Below are 13679 nucleotides of genomic sequence, written 5' to 3'. Positions count from 1 at the left end.
TGAAAAACTTTAAGAAAATAAATCTCAAACTAGAATTTTGCATAATTGTTTCTGAGAAGGCCTAAAGAAATTTGAAAGTGGCCCGAAACAGGATATTATACCTGTATCTGAATGTACAGAACTAGGGGTAAATGAAAGGACAATACAGTACAAGCTTATATTTAATATTTAATGTCTTGCTGGCTTTGAGAACAGGAGTGCTAAGATACTAGAATAAGTATAATGGAATTCTCTTATACATCCATGGGATGTCCAAATGCATAAATAATTATAAAGATTTTCAAATTATAATTCATGCAGAAGTGAAGACACATATGCATGTTCTGATCAAGATATGCACACACACGTTATTGTTTTAGAGATTTTAGATTCAATCAATTTCCAAAAATATTGGCTCAAGTAACACAGATATGCAATTAAATATTAATGCAAATACCCAAAACGTCTCAATTATCACAATAAATATTTATTTTTTGCTCACATCACAATCCAGGGTGGGTCAGATGGCCCTTCTATAGTTTGTAACTATGCCGTCTAGAACATTTGGCCTCCGCTGCAGGGGAAGAAAGGGATAGAATAAGGCACTGAGGCTCTCAATTGCCTCAGTCCAGAGGAGACATACCAGTGCTTCTGTTCATAGTTCACTGGCCAGAACAAGTCGCGTGGCCCCCAACCTAACTGCAACTGAGTAATATAGAAAAACAGCTGGAAAATTTTGGAAATACTAATTGTCTTTTCCATAAAAACAATACAAGGAATAAGTGTGTAAAACACATTAACTCAAATAATAAGATGTTTGTTAGATGATAGTAAGTTCAGTGAGAATCTGATCTCATTAATCTTAACAAGGGGGCATTCTGGTGCCTTTCTATCCATGTGAAAATTGTTATAGTATGTCTCGATTACTAAAATTAGATGCTGCTCAAGAGATCCCTCTTTCTTCTGGAAATTCCCAAAGTAGTGGCTCATATGTGATCTCCCCACAAAAAGCTAATTGTTCCACATATAAAACAAAAAGGAACTCAAGCGTTTCCAAGGCAGTCTGGAAGCAAGGAGACAGCAGTAAGAGAATGCCAGGACTTGCAAGGGAAGTAAAAAGATGGAGGAGAGGGTATCAACAGAGGGCAGGAGGCCCAGTCAGATGGCACCAGGGAGGAGCCCTTGAGAGAAGGGTGGACAGTGATACATCCCCCATGTCAAGACAGTGATGTCTAATGTTCAAGTTTAAATCATTGTCAATTCTTTAGTGAGCTTTCGTACTGTCTGTTAGTCTAAACAATACAAAAAGTCTGCTATCCCTGAGTAAAAGTCTGACCTTCAGGGTCAGGGAAGTTTGGAATAGCTGTGGAGACTTTAGTCCTACGTTCTCTGGGGTAAGGCCATCATCTGGTCCCACATTCTACAAAAAGTCCACTTCCCAGACCTTGTGTCCCAATTTTGTCTTCAAAAAATACTGTCATTGTGAAATCATCCCTGTGGAAAAATTGGAAAGAAAGATTTTTTCTGTGCTGCAGGGAAGGCCCCATAGAAAGCAGATGACAGCACAGATTTGAAAGTGGAACCAGGCAGCATAGCTTTTGCCAACAGTGTTCAACAGAAAGAAAAAAAGTCTATATTTTTATTGTGTTACATTTGCATAAGTAAACCCTAGAGGGATATCAAAGAAGCTAATCAAGTAAGTACTTAGGGTGGGGCAAGGTAGGAGATAAGGCAGGTGAGGGCAGAGGTGGGAGTAAGAATTTTTACTATGCATACTTTTATACTATTTGATTTTTGAACTATGAGAATATATTATATATTCAAAATGTTGAAAGCAATTGAAAAAGAAAAACGTCTTCCAACCATCACAGCCTTGTGTTCAAGCTGTTTTGGGAGAACAAAAGAGTAGGACAGAATCCATCAAGAGGGAAGCAACATAGAGGACAGTAGTCAAGGAAAGAATGACAATGTCAGGATAAGCAGGAAATGTGAACATGAGGGAATCAAGGGAACTAGGAGTCCCTGACTCAACTCCCCCTTCCTTGAAGTTCCAGAAATACTTAGTGGGAGAGGTTTAGGATGAGGAAGAGGATGTTGGGCTTTCCATAGGATATGGAGTAGGAGCTGGAGACTTTGCAACTTCAAATATTAGAAGAAAGGGTGGCCCTAGAAGGATGGTGCAACTTGAGGACATCCAGGTGGCAGACACTTAGATTATATTAGCATGGCCTCCAAGGCCCTTGACAATTTGATCTGATCCCTACTGACCCTCACTTCTTTCCTGCAGCACTTTTCTCATTAAGGACCAGTCCAGGCTAAGTGTTGGGGACACAGGATGAATGCAAGAGTAAGGAGCACCCAGTCTGATTGATAAAAGCTGATTTAAAAACAAGATGTTACACATGCTCTACTAGTAAAGTGTACAGTTTCAGTTGGGACTCAAGTGCAAAGTAGACAATTGTGTCTTCCGGGGCTTCATTCACATGTCGGGCCATATGTGAATTCACACTCTATCCAGGGTGATGAAAATAGCCAGGGATTGGCTGAGTTCCTCTCTTTTCACCAAATCTCTCATCATCCCATAATCTAGCCCTAGCTTCAGTACATGGAGGCTAGATCCCAAGAGTCTAAAGAAATCTGCAAGCCCTCTTAAGGTCTAGGCCAGCAAGTCACATTGCATCTTTTTCACCACATTCTATTGGTAAAAGCAAGTCATGGGGCTAGTCCAAATTCAGTGTACAGGAAACAGATACTACCTGTTGATGAGAAGATTAGAAAAGTCACATTGCGAAAGGGCAAATAGTGTGACAATGATTATGGAGGCTATCTTGAGAAATGAACTACCTTAGTGGGAAAGCACTAATTTGAGATATCTACAACTCAGTTACAGACTCTCAACCACTCGTTAAAGACTTGCTCTCTAACTGTAGTGAACTAAGATTGATAACCCAATATCTGGACTGCCATTCTAAGTATGGGTATCTTCCTTATGATACCCATACCCTTATGGCCCACCACTAGACTTTAACACCCGAAGGGTAAGACTCTATCTTAATCATCCTCTACATTCAGGATTGAATGTGATACCTGGCACTTAGTAACAACATAAAGTATTTGGTAATTACATTTGTTGAATTAATAAATAATACAATTAGGTATTTGTTGGGCATTCTCATATACCAGAGACTATTCTAAATACTTTAGATGTTGTATTTGCCTGTTCTCATGCTGCTAATAAAGACATACCCAAGACTGGGTAATTTATAAAGAAGAGAGCTTTAATTGACTCACAGTTTCACATGGCTGGGGAGGCCTCAGGAAACTTACAATCATGGCAGAAAGGGAAGCAAACACATCATTCTTCACATGGCAGCAGGAGAGATAAGTGCAGCAAAAGCGGAAAAGTCCCCTATAAAACCATCAGATCTTGTGACAACTCACTATCGTGAGAACAGCATGGAGGTAACAACCCTCATGTTTCAATTACCTCCCACCAGGTCCCTCCCATGACACATGGGGATTATGGAAACTACAGTTCAAGATGAGATTTGGGTAGGGACACAGCCAAACCATATCAGATGTTTTGATTTATTTAAGTAGTACAACTCTGGCTATAATTTGCCTAAGATTATATACCTTGTGTGCAGTGGTCCTGCATATAGATCTACTTTATCTGGCTCCAGAGCTTGTGCCCTGAAGGCTTTGCTGCCTTAGCAAAAGAGTAAACAACTGTAGTGAAGACAGGATTGAAAATTGCAGAAATAATGGACTTGTAAAAGGACAATTGTCCAAGGCATGAATCACTTAGAAGCATTTAATATACTGGTTAAGAGTGTAGTCTCTTTTAGTTTGAATTTCAGCACTGCCAAATACTATCTTCGATGGAATGCTCTCCGAGTCTGTTTTCTCATCTGAAAAATAAGTCTAAGAATAGACCTTATCTCATAGGGCTGTGGTGAGGCTCAAATGAGATAGGGCAAGTAAAGTGTTTATCTTAGTTCTTCAAACATAATGAATGCTCAGTGAATGTTTACCATTAATCACACAGACAAGACATTAAAAAATGAAATGGCAAAACAGTGCTTAAAAGTAAAAATTGGAGTCAGATGTAAGTCATTTACACGGTGCATGATAAAATTCCCTTCAGAAATGTTTATTTTTTAATGCAAAGAAACCTAAATTAGAAAAAGAAAAACAATTAAAACTCTTCATTAGAAAGTCAAAAGAACTTTGAACGTTGAGCAACTTTCTCTTTATCAACAATGCTTTGCTAACCTTTTGAAGAGGAAGATTACATCAAAAAGGTTTTAAGGGCTACTGCAGGAAGAAAATAAAGGCTAGCTATAATAAAATCGTTAAGCATTATAGATCTCAAGAGTCAAGAAAACTATCCAATGAGCAAAACACAGAAAATGATTGAACTTTGTAAGAAAGGAAAAGAAAGAAAATTCCAGCCCGCTAAAAAGCTAATACCAGTTTTCAAATTAAGGTTCAAGAACACTATAAATAAATCAATATGTAAAAACCAAGTGATGAAAGACATGAAACCTATTGACACAAGTTTTACTAAAAGGAAGCCATGCTAGATAAGTTGAATAAGGCTATGATTGATACCTGATGAGAGAAAAGTCACAGACATGATCACTAGGGTTGTCAAATAACGTTTTTTGGAACATATATGAAACCTTTATTAGAAAATTAGCAAATAACTTCTAGAGAAATAAAAAATGATGCATCTTAAATTACATTTCAGTCATCATCCCTCAAGCTACTGTGGCTTCCCCTTCTCCTATGCCTTTCCCTTTGTCCCTCCCTCAGGATAGTAAAGGAAGTGGGAAGGAGAAGAATTTGAGTGGCAGCAGTGGTGGTGAGGAGGAGATGGGTGCAAGCTTCTGAGGCTACTGCTTTCTTGTTTCTATCACATATAACAACAACCAAAAAAGGCTTGTTTTCCATGTAGATATTGGACACTTTGTTTCGGCTTTAAATTATAAATACAAATTGAAGTAGAAGATTATAAAACTATGTAGGTTTTTCAAAAGACGACTTTTCTCAAAGAACTGGCTTTATAAGGCTCTATAAGACTAAAGACTCTATCAGGTGTTTGTGGTGTTCCTTTTTCATTTTGCATGTTGCTTATGCAGTTCTGTAGACTCTAAATGATGCAGCATTACAAGCATTTTGTGGAAAAGAGGCATAAGAGGCAATATTTATTTTAGGTATCGGAAGTGTAAGAGCATGTTTTTAAAGGGAAGATAATATACAAGGCTACTTGACTTTCATTGACTAAAATGATGGGATTCATTTAATCATGCATTCAGCAAATGTTTGTGAAACATACCCTATGTGCCAGGCACTATTCTAGACACTGGGGAGACAGCAATAAACATGACAAAGTTCCCACTCTCTTGGGCCTTGCATTCTAGTGGAGGGAAACAGACAATAAGCAAAAAGACTTATGAAAAGTTTTTGGGCCCTATGAAGAAAGATAATTCAGGGTAAAGAAAGGAGGGAAGAGGTTATGTATCTCTTAGGTAAGGTATTCATGGAAGGCATCCTGGGGAGCAGAGACCCGAATACAGTGAGAGAGTCTTGCAGGTGTCTGGGGAGAGAACATCCAGGATCCAAGGTAGAGGACATGCCAAGTAGAAAGGTCATGAGGCAGGGTTTGTGATCTGTACACTCACATGGGTCCCCACTCTCAGAAGGACTCTGTGCTTTCTTCAATGTTCAGCAGTCACTGTCTTAAAATTCTTAGTAATTTTTGAGCAAGAAGCCCCAGGTCATTTTGCACTGGGTCCCAAATATTATGTAGCCAGTCATGTCATGAGATGGGAGTGGTCTTAGCATGTTTGAAGAATAGCACAGAAGGAGCAGGGATGGAGATGAGTGATCAGGTGAGGAGTAGGAACATAGGAGATGCAATGAAAGAGGTAGAAAAAGAGGGAGCAAATAGGATACTGCAATAATACTGGTAATTAATGAGCTGTCACAATCTCAGATGGTCATCATGGTGCTTGATAAGATACTCATAAGATATGTTGCCTGATAAATAGATCACTGATTTCAGATCCACAGATTCCTTGTTGCTCATTATAAATCGCAGTATTATCGGTACAACACTGTATAGTCCTGTGCTGCATAACAATGTTTCCCTCAAGGATGGACTACATACACTTGGGTGGTCCCAGAAAGTCATAATTGAGCTGCAGTATTCCTATCACCTAGTCACATTGTTGATGTTGCAGCCATCATAATGTTATACTGCAACACATTACATTTTCTATGTTTACATACACAAATACTTAACATTGTGCTACAATAGCATACAGCATTTAGTATAGTAACATGCTATACAGTGTAGCCTAGGAGCAATAGGCTATACCATTCAACCTAAGTGTGTACTAGGCTATGTCGTCTAGATTCGCATAAGTACACTCCATGAGGTTTACACAACGATGAAATCACCTAACGATGCATTTCTCAGAATGTTTCCCCATCATTAAGTAATGCATGGCTGTATTCAGGATCAAATAATTGAATGAAGCCCAAGCCCTTCATTTCTAGGAAACAACTAATTTGGTAGCTATTACTAGAGAAACTGCTAAATAGCAGTAGTGAACAAAGGATTTCCTGGGTGCCGACACCAAGTGTCTGGCTCTCTCTTTTACCACTCTTCACAGGTATTAAATAAAAATCATAGCAGGTCATTGTTTTGGACTCAGCCCCTGCACTAGGGTCTAATAGACCAGATCAAAAATCAAAATGGAGTCAACTGTGCTAAAGTTCCACACTACCAAAACAAAACTAGATTGTTACGTGACTTTGAGAGAAATCAGGAGAGATGACAGCCATCTGTCCAAACAGGTCAGTTTTAATCTTAACAGGCATGGTAGTGACATTCCCTCTGTTTTTGTTTGTTTGTTTGTTTGTTTTACTATTGTACTTTAAGTTCTAGGGTACATGTGCACAACACATGTATAAATGTGCCATGTTGGTTTGCTGCACCCATTAACTCATCATTTACATTAGGTATTTCTCCTAATGCTGTCCCTCCCCCATCCCTCCACCCCACAACAGGCCCTGGTGTGTGATGTTCCTTGCCTTGTGTCCAAATGTTTTCATTGTTCAATTCCTACCTATGAGTGAGAACATGCAGTGTTTGGTTTTCTGTCCTTATGATAGTTTGCTCAGAATGATGGTTTCCATCTTCATCCATGTGACTACAAAGGACATGAACTCATCCTTTTTTATGGCTGCATAGTATTCCATGGTGTATATGTGCCACATTTTCTTAATCCACTCTATCACTGATGGACATTTGGATTGGTTCCAAGTCTTTGCTATTGTGAATAGTGCTGCAATAAATATACGTGTGCATGTGTCTTTATAGTAGCATGATTTGTAATCCTTTGGGTATATACCCAGTAATGGAATCACTGGGTCAAATGGTATTTCCAGTTCTACATCCTTGAGCAATCCCCACACTGTCTTCCACAATTGCCACAACTAGTCTTCCACTAGTTCACAATGGTTGAACTAGTTTACAGTCCCACCAACAGTGTAAAAGAGTTCCTATTTCTCCACATGCTCTCCAGCACCTGTTGTTTCCTGACTTTTTAATGATTGCCATTCTAACTGCTGTGAGATGGTATCTCATTGTGGTTTTGATTTGCATTTCTCTGATGACCAGTGATGATGAGCATTTTTTCATGTGTCTGTTGGCTGCATAAGTGTCTTCTTTTGAAAAGTGTCTGTTAATATCCTTTGTTCACTTTTTGATGGGGTTGATTTTTTCTTGTAAATTTGTGTATGTTTTTGTAGATTCTGGATAATAGCCCTTTGTCAGATGGGTAGATTGCAAAAATTTTCTCCCATTCTGTAGGTTGCCTGTTCACTCTGATGGTAGTTTCTTTTGCTGTGCAGAAGCTCTTTAGTTTAATTAGATCCCATTTGTCTATTTTGACTTTTGTTGCCATTGCTTTTGGTGTTTTAGTCATGAAGTCGTTGCCCATGCCTATGTCCTGAATGGTATTGCCTAGGTTTTCAGGGTTTTTATGGTTTTAGGTCTAACATTTAAGTCTTTAATCCATCTTGAATTAATTTTTGTATAAGGTATAAGGAAGGGATCCAGTTTCAGCTTTCTACATATGGCTAGCCAGTTTTCCCAGCACCATTTATTAAATAGGGAATCTGCTCCCTGTTTCTTGTTTTTGTCAGGTTTGTCAAAGATCAGATAGTTGTAGATGTGTGCTGTTACTTCTGAGGCCTCTGTTCCGTTCCCTTGGTCTGTATCTCTGTTTTGGTACCAGTACCATGCTGTTTTGGTTACTGTAGCCTTGTAGTATAGTTTGAAGTCAGGTAGCATGATGTCTCCAGCTTTGTTCTTTTGGCTTAGGATTGTCTTGGCAATACAAGCTCTTTTTTTATTCCATATGAACTTTAAAGATGTTTTTTCCAATTCTGTGAAGAAAGTCATTGGTAGCTTGATGGGGATGCCATTGAATCTATAAATTACCTTGGACAGCATAGCCATTTTCACAATATTGATTTTTCATATCCATGAGCATGGAATGTTCTTCCATTTGTTTTTGTCCTCTTTTATTTCATCGAGCAGAGGTTTCTAGTTCTCCTTGAAGAGGTCCTTCCCATCCCTTGTAAGTTGGATTCCTATGTATTTTATTCTCTTTCTAGCAATTGTGAATGGGAGTTCACTCATGATTTGGCTCTCTGTTATTCTGTTATTGGTGTATAGGAATGCTTGTGATTTTTGCACACTGATTTTGTATCCTGAGACTTTGCTGAAGTTGCTTATCAGCTTAAGCAGATTTGGGCTGAGACAATGGGGTTTTCTAAATATACAATCAATGTCATTTGCAAACAGGGACAATTTGATTTCCTCTTTTTCTAAGTGAATACCCTTTATTTCTTTCTCTTGCCTGATTGCCCTGGCCAGAACTTCCAACACTGTGTTGAATAGCAGTGGTGAGAGAGGGCATCCCTGTCTTGTGCCGGTTTTCAAAGGGAATGCTTCCAGATTTTGCCCATTCAGTATGATATTGCCTGTGGGTTTGTCATAAATAGCTCTTATTATTTTGAGATATGTTCCATGAATACCTAGTTTATTGAGAGTTTTTAGCATGAAGAGTTGTTGAATTTTGTGGAAGGCCTTTTCTGCATCTATTGAGATAATCATGTGGTTTTCATCTTTGGTTCTGTTTATGTGATGGATTATTTTTATTGATTTGCATATGCTGAACCAGCCTTGCATCCCAGGAATGAAGCCAACTTGATCTTGGTGGATAAGCTTTTTGATGTACTGCTGGATTCAGTTTGCCAGTATTTTATTGAGGATTTTCACATCGATGTTCATCAGGGATATTGGTCTAAAATTCTCTTTCTTTGTTGTGTCTCTGCCAAGCTTTGGTATCAGGATGATGCTGGCCTCATAAAATGAGGGAGGATTCCTTCTTTTTCTATTGATTGGAATAGTTTCAGAAGGAATGGTACCAGCTCCTCTTTGTACCTCTGGTAGAATTTGGCTGTGAATCCATCTGGTCCTGGACTTCTTTTTGGTTGGTAGGCTACTAATTATTGCCTCAATATCAGAGCCTGTTATTGGTCTATTCAGGGATTCAACATCTTCCTGGTTTAGTCTTGGGTGGGTGTATGTGTCCAGGAATTTATCCATTTCTTCTAGATTTTCTAGTTTATTTGTTTAGAGGTGTTTATAGTATTCTCTGACGGTAGTTTGTATTTCTGTGGTATCAGTGGTGATATCCCCTTCATCACTTTTTATTGCAACTATTTGATTCTTCTCTCTTTTCTTCTTTATTATTCTTGCTAGTGGTCTATCAACTTTGTTGATCGTTTCAAAAAACCAGCTCCTGGATTCATTGATTTTTTTGAAGGTTTTTTTTTTTTGTCTCTCTCTCCTTCAGTTCTGCTCTGATCTTACCTATTTTTTGTCTTCTGCTAGCTTTTGAATTTGTTTGCTCTTGCTTCTCTAGTTCTTTTAATTGTGATGTTGGGGTGTTGATTTTAGATCTTTCCTGCTTTCTCTTGTGGGCATTTAATGCTATACATTTCCCTCTACACACTGCTTTAAATGTGTCCCAGAGATTCTGGTATGTTGTGTCTTTTTTCCCATTGGTTTCAAAGAACATCTTTATTTCTGCCTTCATTTCGTTATGTACCCAGTAGTCATTCAGGAGCAGGTTGTTCAGTTTCCATGTAGTTGTGCGGTTTTGAGTGAGTTTCTTAATCCTGAATTCTAATTTGATTGCATTGTGGTCTGAGAGACAGTTTGTTGTGATTTCTGTTCCTTTACATTTTCTGAGGAGTGCTTTACTTCCAATTACGTGGTCAATTTTGGAATAAGTGCGATGTGGTGCTGAGAAGAATGTATATTTTGTTGATTTAGGGTGGAGAGTTCTGTAGTTAGGTCCACTTGGTACAGAGCTGAGTTCAATTCCTGGATATCCTTGTTAACTTTCTGTCTCGTTGATCTGCCTAATATCAACAGTGGGGTGTTAAAGTCTCCCATTATCATTGTGTGGGAGTCTAAGTCTCTTTGCAGGTCTCTGATGTCTTGCTTTATGAATCTGGGTGCTCCTGTATTGGGTGCATATATATTTAGGATAGTTAGCTCTTTTTGTTGAATTGATCCCTTTACCATTATGTAATGGCCTTCTTTGTCTCTTTTGATCTTTGAAGGTTCAAAGTCTATTTCATCAGAGACTAGGATGGCAACCCCTGCCTTTTTTGCTTTCCATTTCCTTGGTAGATCTTTCTCCATCCCTTTATTTTCAGCCTATGTGTGTCTCTGCACGTGGCATGGGTCTCCTGAATACAGCACACTGATGGGTCTTGACTCTTCATCCAATTTGCCAGCCTGTGTCTCTTAATTGGGGCATTTAGCCCATTTACAGTTAAGGTTAATATTGTTATGTGTGAATTTGATCCTGACATTATAATGTTAGCTGGTTATTTTGCCCATTAGTTAGCGCAGTTTCTTCCTAGCATTGATTGTCTTTACAATTTGGCATGTTTTTGCAGTGGCTGGTACTGGTTGTTCCTTTCCATATTTAGTGCTTCCTTCAGGATTTCTTGTAAGACAGGCCTGGTGGTGACAAAATCTTCAGCATTTGCTTGTATGTAAAGGATTTTATTTCTCCTTCACTTATGAAGCTTACTTTGGCTGGATATGAAATTCTGGGTTGAAAATTGTTTGCTTTAAGAATGTTGAATATTGTCCCCCACTCTTTTCTGGCTCTTAGAGTTTTTGCCAAGAGATCTGCTGTTAGTCTGATGGGCTTCCCTTTGTGGGTAACCCGACCTTTCTCTGGCTGTCTTTAACATTTTTTCCTTCATTTCAACTTTGGTGAATCTGACAATTATGTGTCTTGGGGTTGCTCTTCTAGAGAAGTAGTATCTTTGTGGTGTTCTCTGTATTTCCTGTATTTGGATATTGGCCTGCCTTGCTAGGTTGGGGAAGTTCTTGATACTACCCTGAAGAGTGTTTTCCAGCTTGGTTCCATTCTCCCCATCACTTTCAGGTACATCAGTGTAATGTCGATTTGGTCTTTTCACATAGTCCCATATTTCTTAGAGACTTTGTTCATTTCTTTTTACTCTTTTTTCTCTAAACTTCTCTTCTCACTTCATTTCATTAATTTGATCTCCAATCACTGATACCCTTTCTTCCACTTGATCGAATCGACTACTGAAGCTTGTGCGTGCATCACGTAGTTCTCATGTCATCGTTTTTAGCTCCATCAGATCATTTAAGGTCTTCTCTACACTGTTTATTCTAGTTAGCCATTCTTCTAATCTTTTTTCAAGTTTTTTAGCTTCCTTGCAGTGGGTTCGAGCATCCTCCTTTAGCTTGAATAAGTTTGTTATTACTGACCTTCTGAAACCTACTTCTGTCCACTCGTCAAAGTCATTCTCCATCCAGTTTTGTTCCATTGCTGGCAAGGAGCTGCGATCCTTTAGAGGAGAAGAGGTGCTCTGGTTTTTTGAATTTTCAGCTTTTCTGCTCTGGTTTCTCTCTATTTTTGTGGTTTTATCTACTTTCAGTCTTTGATGATGGTGTCCTACAGATGGGGTTTTGTTGCGGATGTCCTTTTTGTTGATGTTGATGCTATTCCTTTCTGTTTGTTAGTTTTCCTTCTAACAGTCAGGTCCCTCAGCTGCAGGTCTGTTGGAGTATGCTGAAGGTCCACTCCAGACCCTGTTTGCCTGGGTATCACCAGCAGAGGTCACAGAACAGCAAATATTGCTGCCTGATCCTTCCTCTGGAAGCTTCGTCTCAGAGGGGCACCCAGCTGTATGAGGTGTCAGTCAGCCCCTACTGGGAGGTGTCTCCAAGTTAGGCTACACGGGGGTCAGGGACCCACTTGAGGATGCAGTCTGTCCATTCTCAGAGCTCAAGAGAGCTCTGTGCTGGGAGAACCATTGGTCTCTTCAGAGCTGTCAGACAGGGATGTTTAAATCTGCAGAAGTTTCTGCTGTCTTTTTCTCAGCTATGCCCTGCTCCAGAGGTGGAGTCTACAGAAGCAGGCAGGCCTCATTGAGCTGCAGTGGGCCCCACCCAGTTCGAGCTTCCCAGCCATTTTGTTTACCTATTGAAGCCTCAGCAATGGTGGCTGCCCCTCCCCCAGTCAAGCTGCTGCCTGGCAGTTTGATCTCAGACTGCTGCGCTAGCGGTGAGCAAGGCTCTGTGGGCGTGGTACCCACTGAGCCAGGCACAGGGTATAATCTCCTGGTGTGCCATTTCGTTTGCTAAGACCATTGGAAAAGTGCAGTATTTGGGTGGCAGTGTCCGATTTTCCTGGTACAGTCTGTCGTGTCTTCCCTTGGTAGGAAAGGGAAATCCCCCAACCCCTTGAGCTTCCTGGGTGAGGCGATGCTCTGCCCTGCTTTGGCTCACCCTCCGTGGGTTGCACCCACTGTCCAACCAGTCCCAATGAGATCAACCATGTACCTCAGTTGGAATTGCAGAAATTACCCATCTTCTGGGACGATCACGCTGGAAACTGCAGACTGGAGCTGTTCATATTTGGCCATCTTCAATGTTTTCCCAACATTCCCTCTGTTTTAATCTTCACAACAAAAAGTCACCTGCAGCCAGGTGCAGTGGCTCATGCCTGTAATCCCAGTACTTTAGGAGGCTGAGGCAGGTGGATCACGAGGTCAGGAGATCAAGACCATCCTGGCTAACACAGTGAAACCCCATCTCTACTAAAAATACAAAAAAATTAGCTGGGCGTGCTGGCAGGCACCTGTAGTCCCAGCTACTCGGGAGGCTGAGGCAGCAAGTGGTGTGAACCCAGGAGGCAGAGCTTGCAGTGAGCCAAGATCGCGCCACTGCACTCCAGCCTGGGTGACAAAGTGCAACTCTGTCTCAAAAAAAAAAAAAAAAAAATCACCTGCAGTAATCTGATGTCAGTCAGTTATATTTCTATTTTTCTGTCTCCCTATTCCTGCCTTATAAGAAAACTAACTTTAAAATGACTGCATTTTGTTCTTTGTTTGTTTTCTTCATCCCTTTCTGTCTGTAAAACCAAACCCTTCTGCACATCTCAATGGAACACTTATTTTACGGAATGAAGTGTCATCCTATTCTAGAATTGCAAACAAAGCCAGTTAAGCCAATAAATATCTCAGTTAAGATCTTTAACTAAATTGATTGTACC

Source organism: Macaca mulatta, chromosome 3, assembly GCF_049350105.2.
Source record: "Macaca mulatta isolate MMU2019108-1 chromosome 3, T2T-MMU8v2.0, whole genome shotgun sequence".
Classification (NCBI taxonomy): domain Eukaryota; kingdom Metazoa; phylum Chordata; class Mammalia; order Primates; family Cercopithecidae; genus Macaca; species Macaca mulatta.
This window is presented reverse-complemented; position numbering follows the sequence as displayed.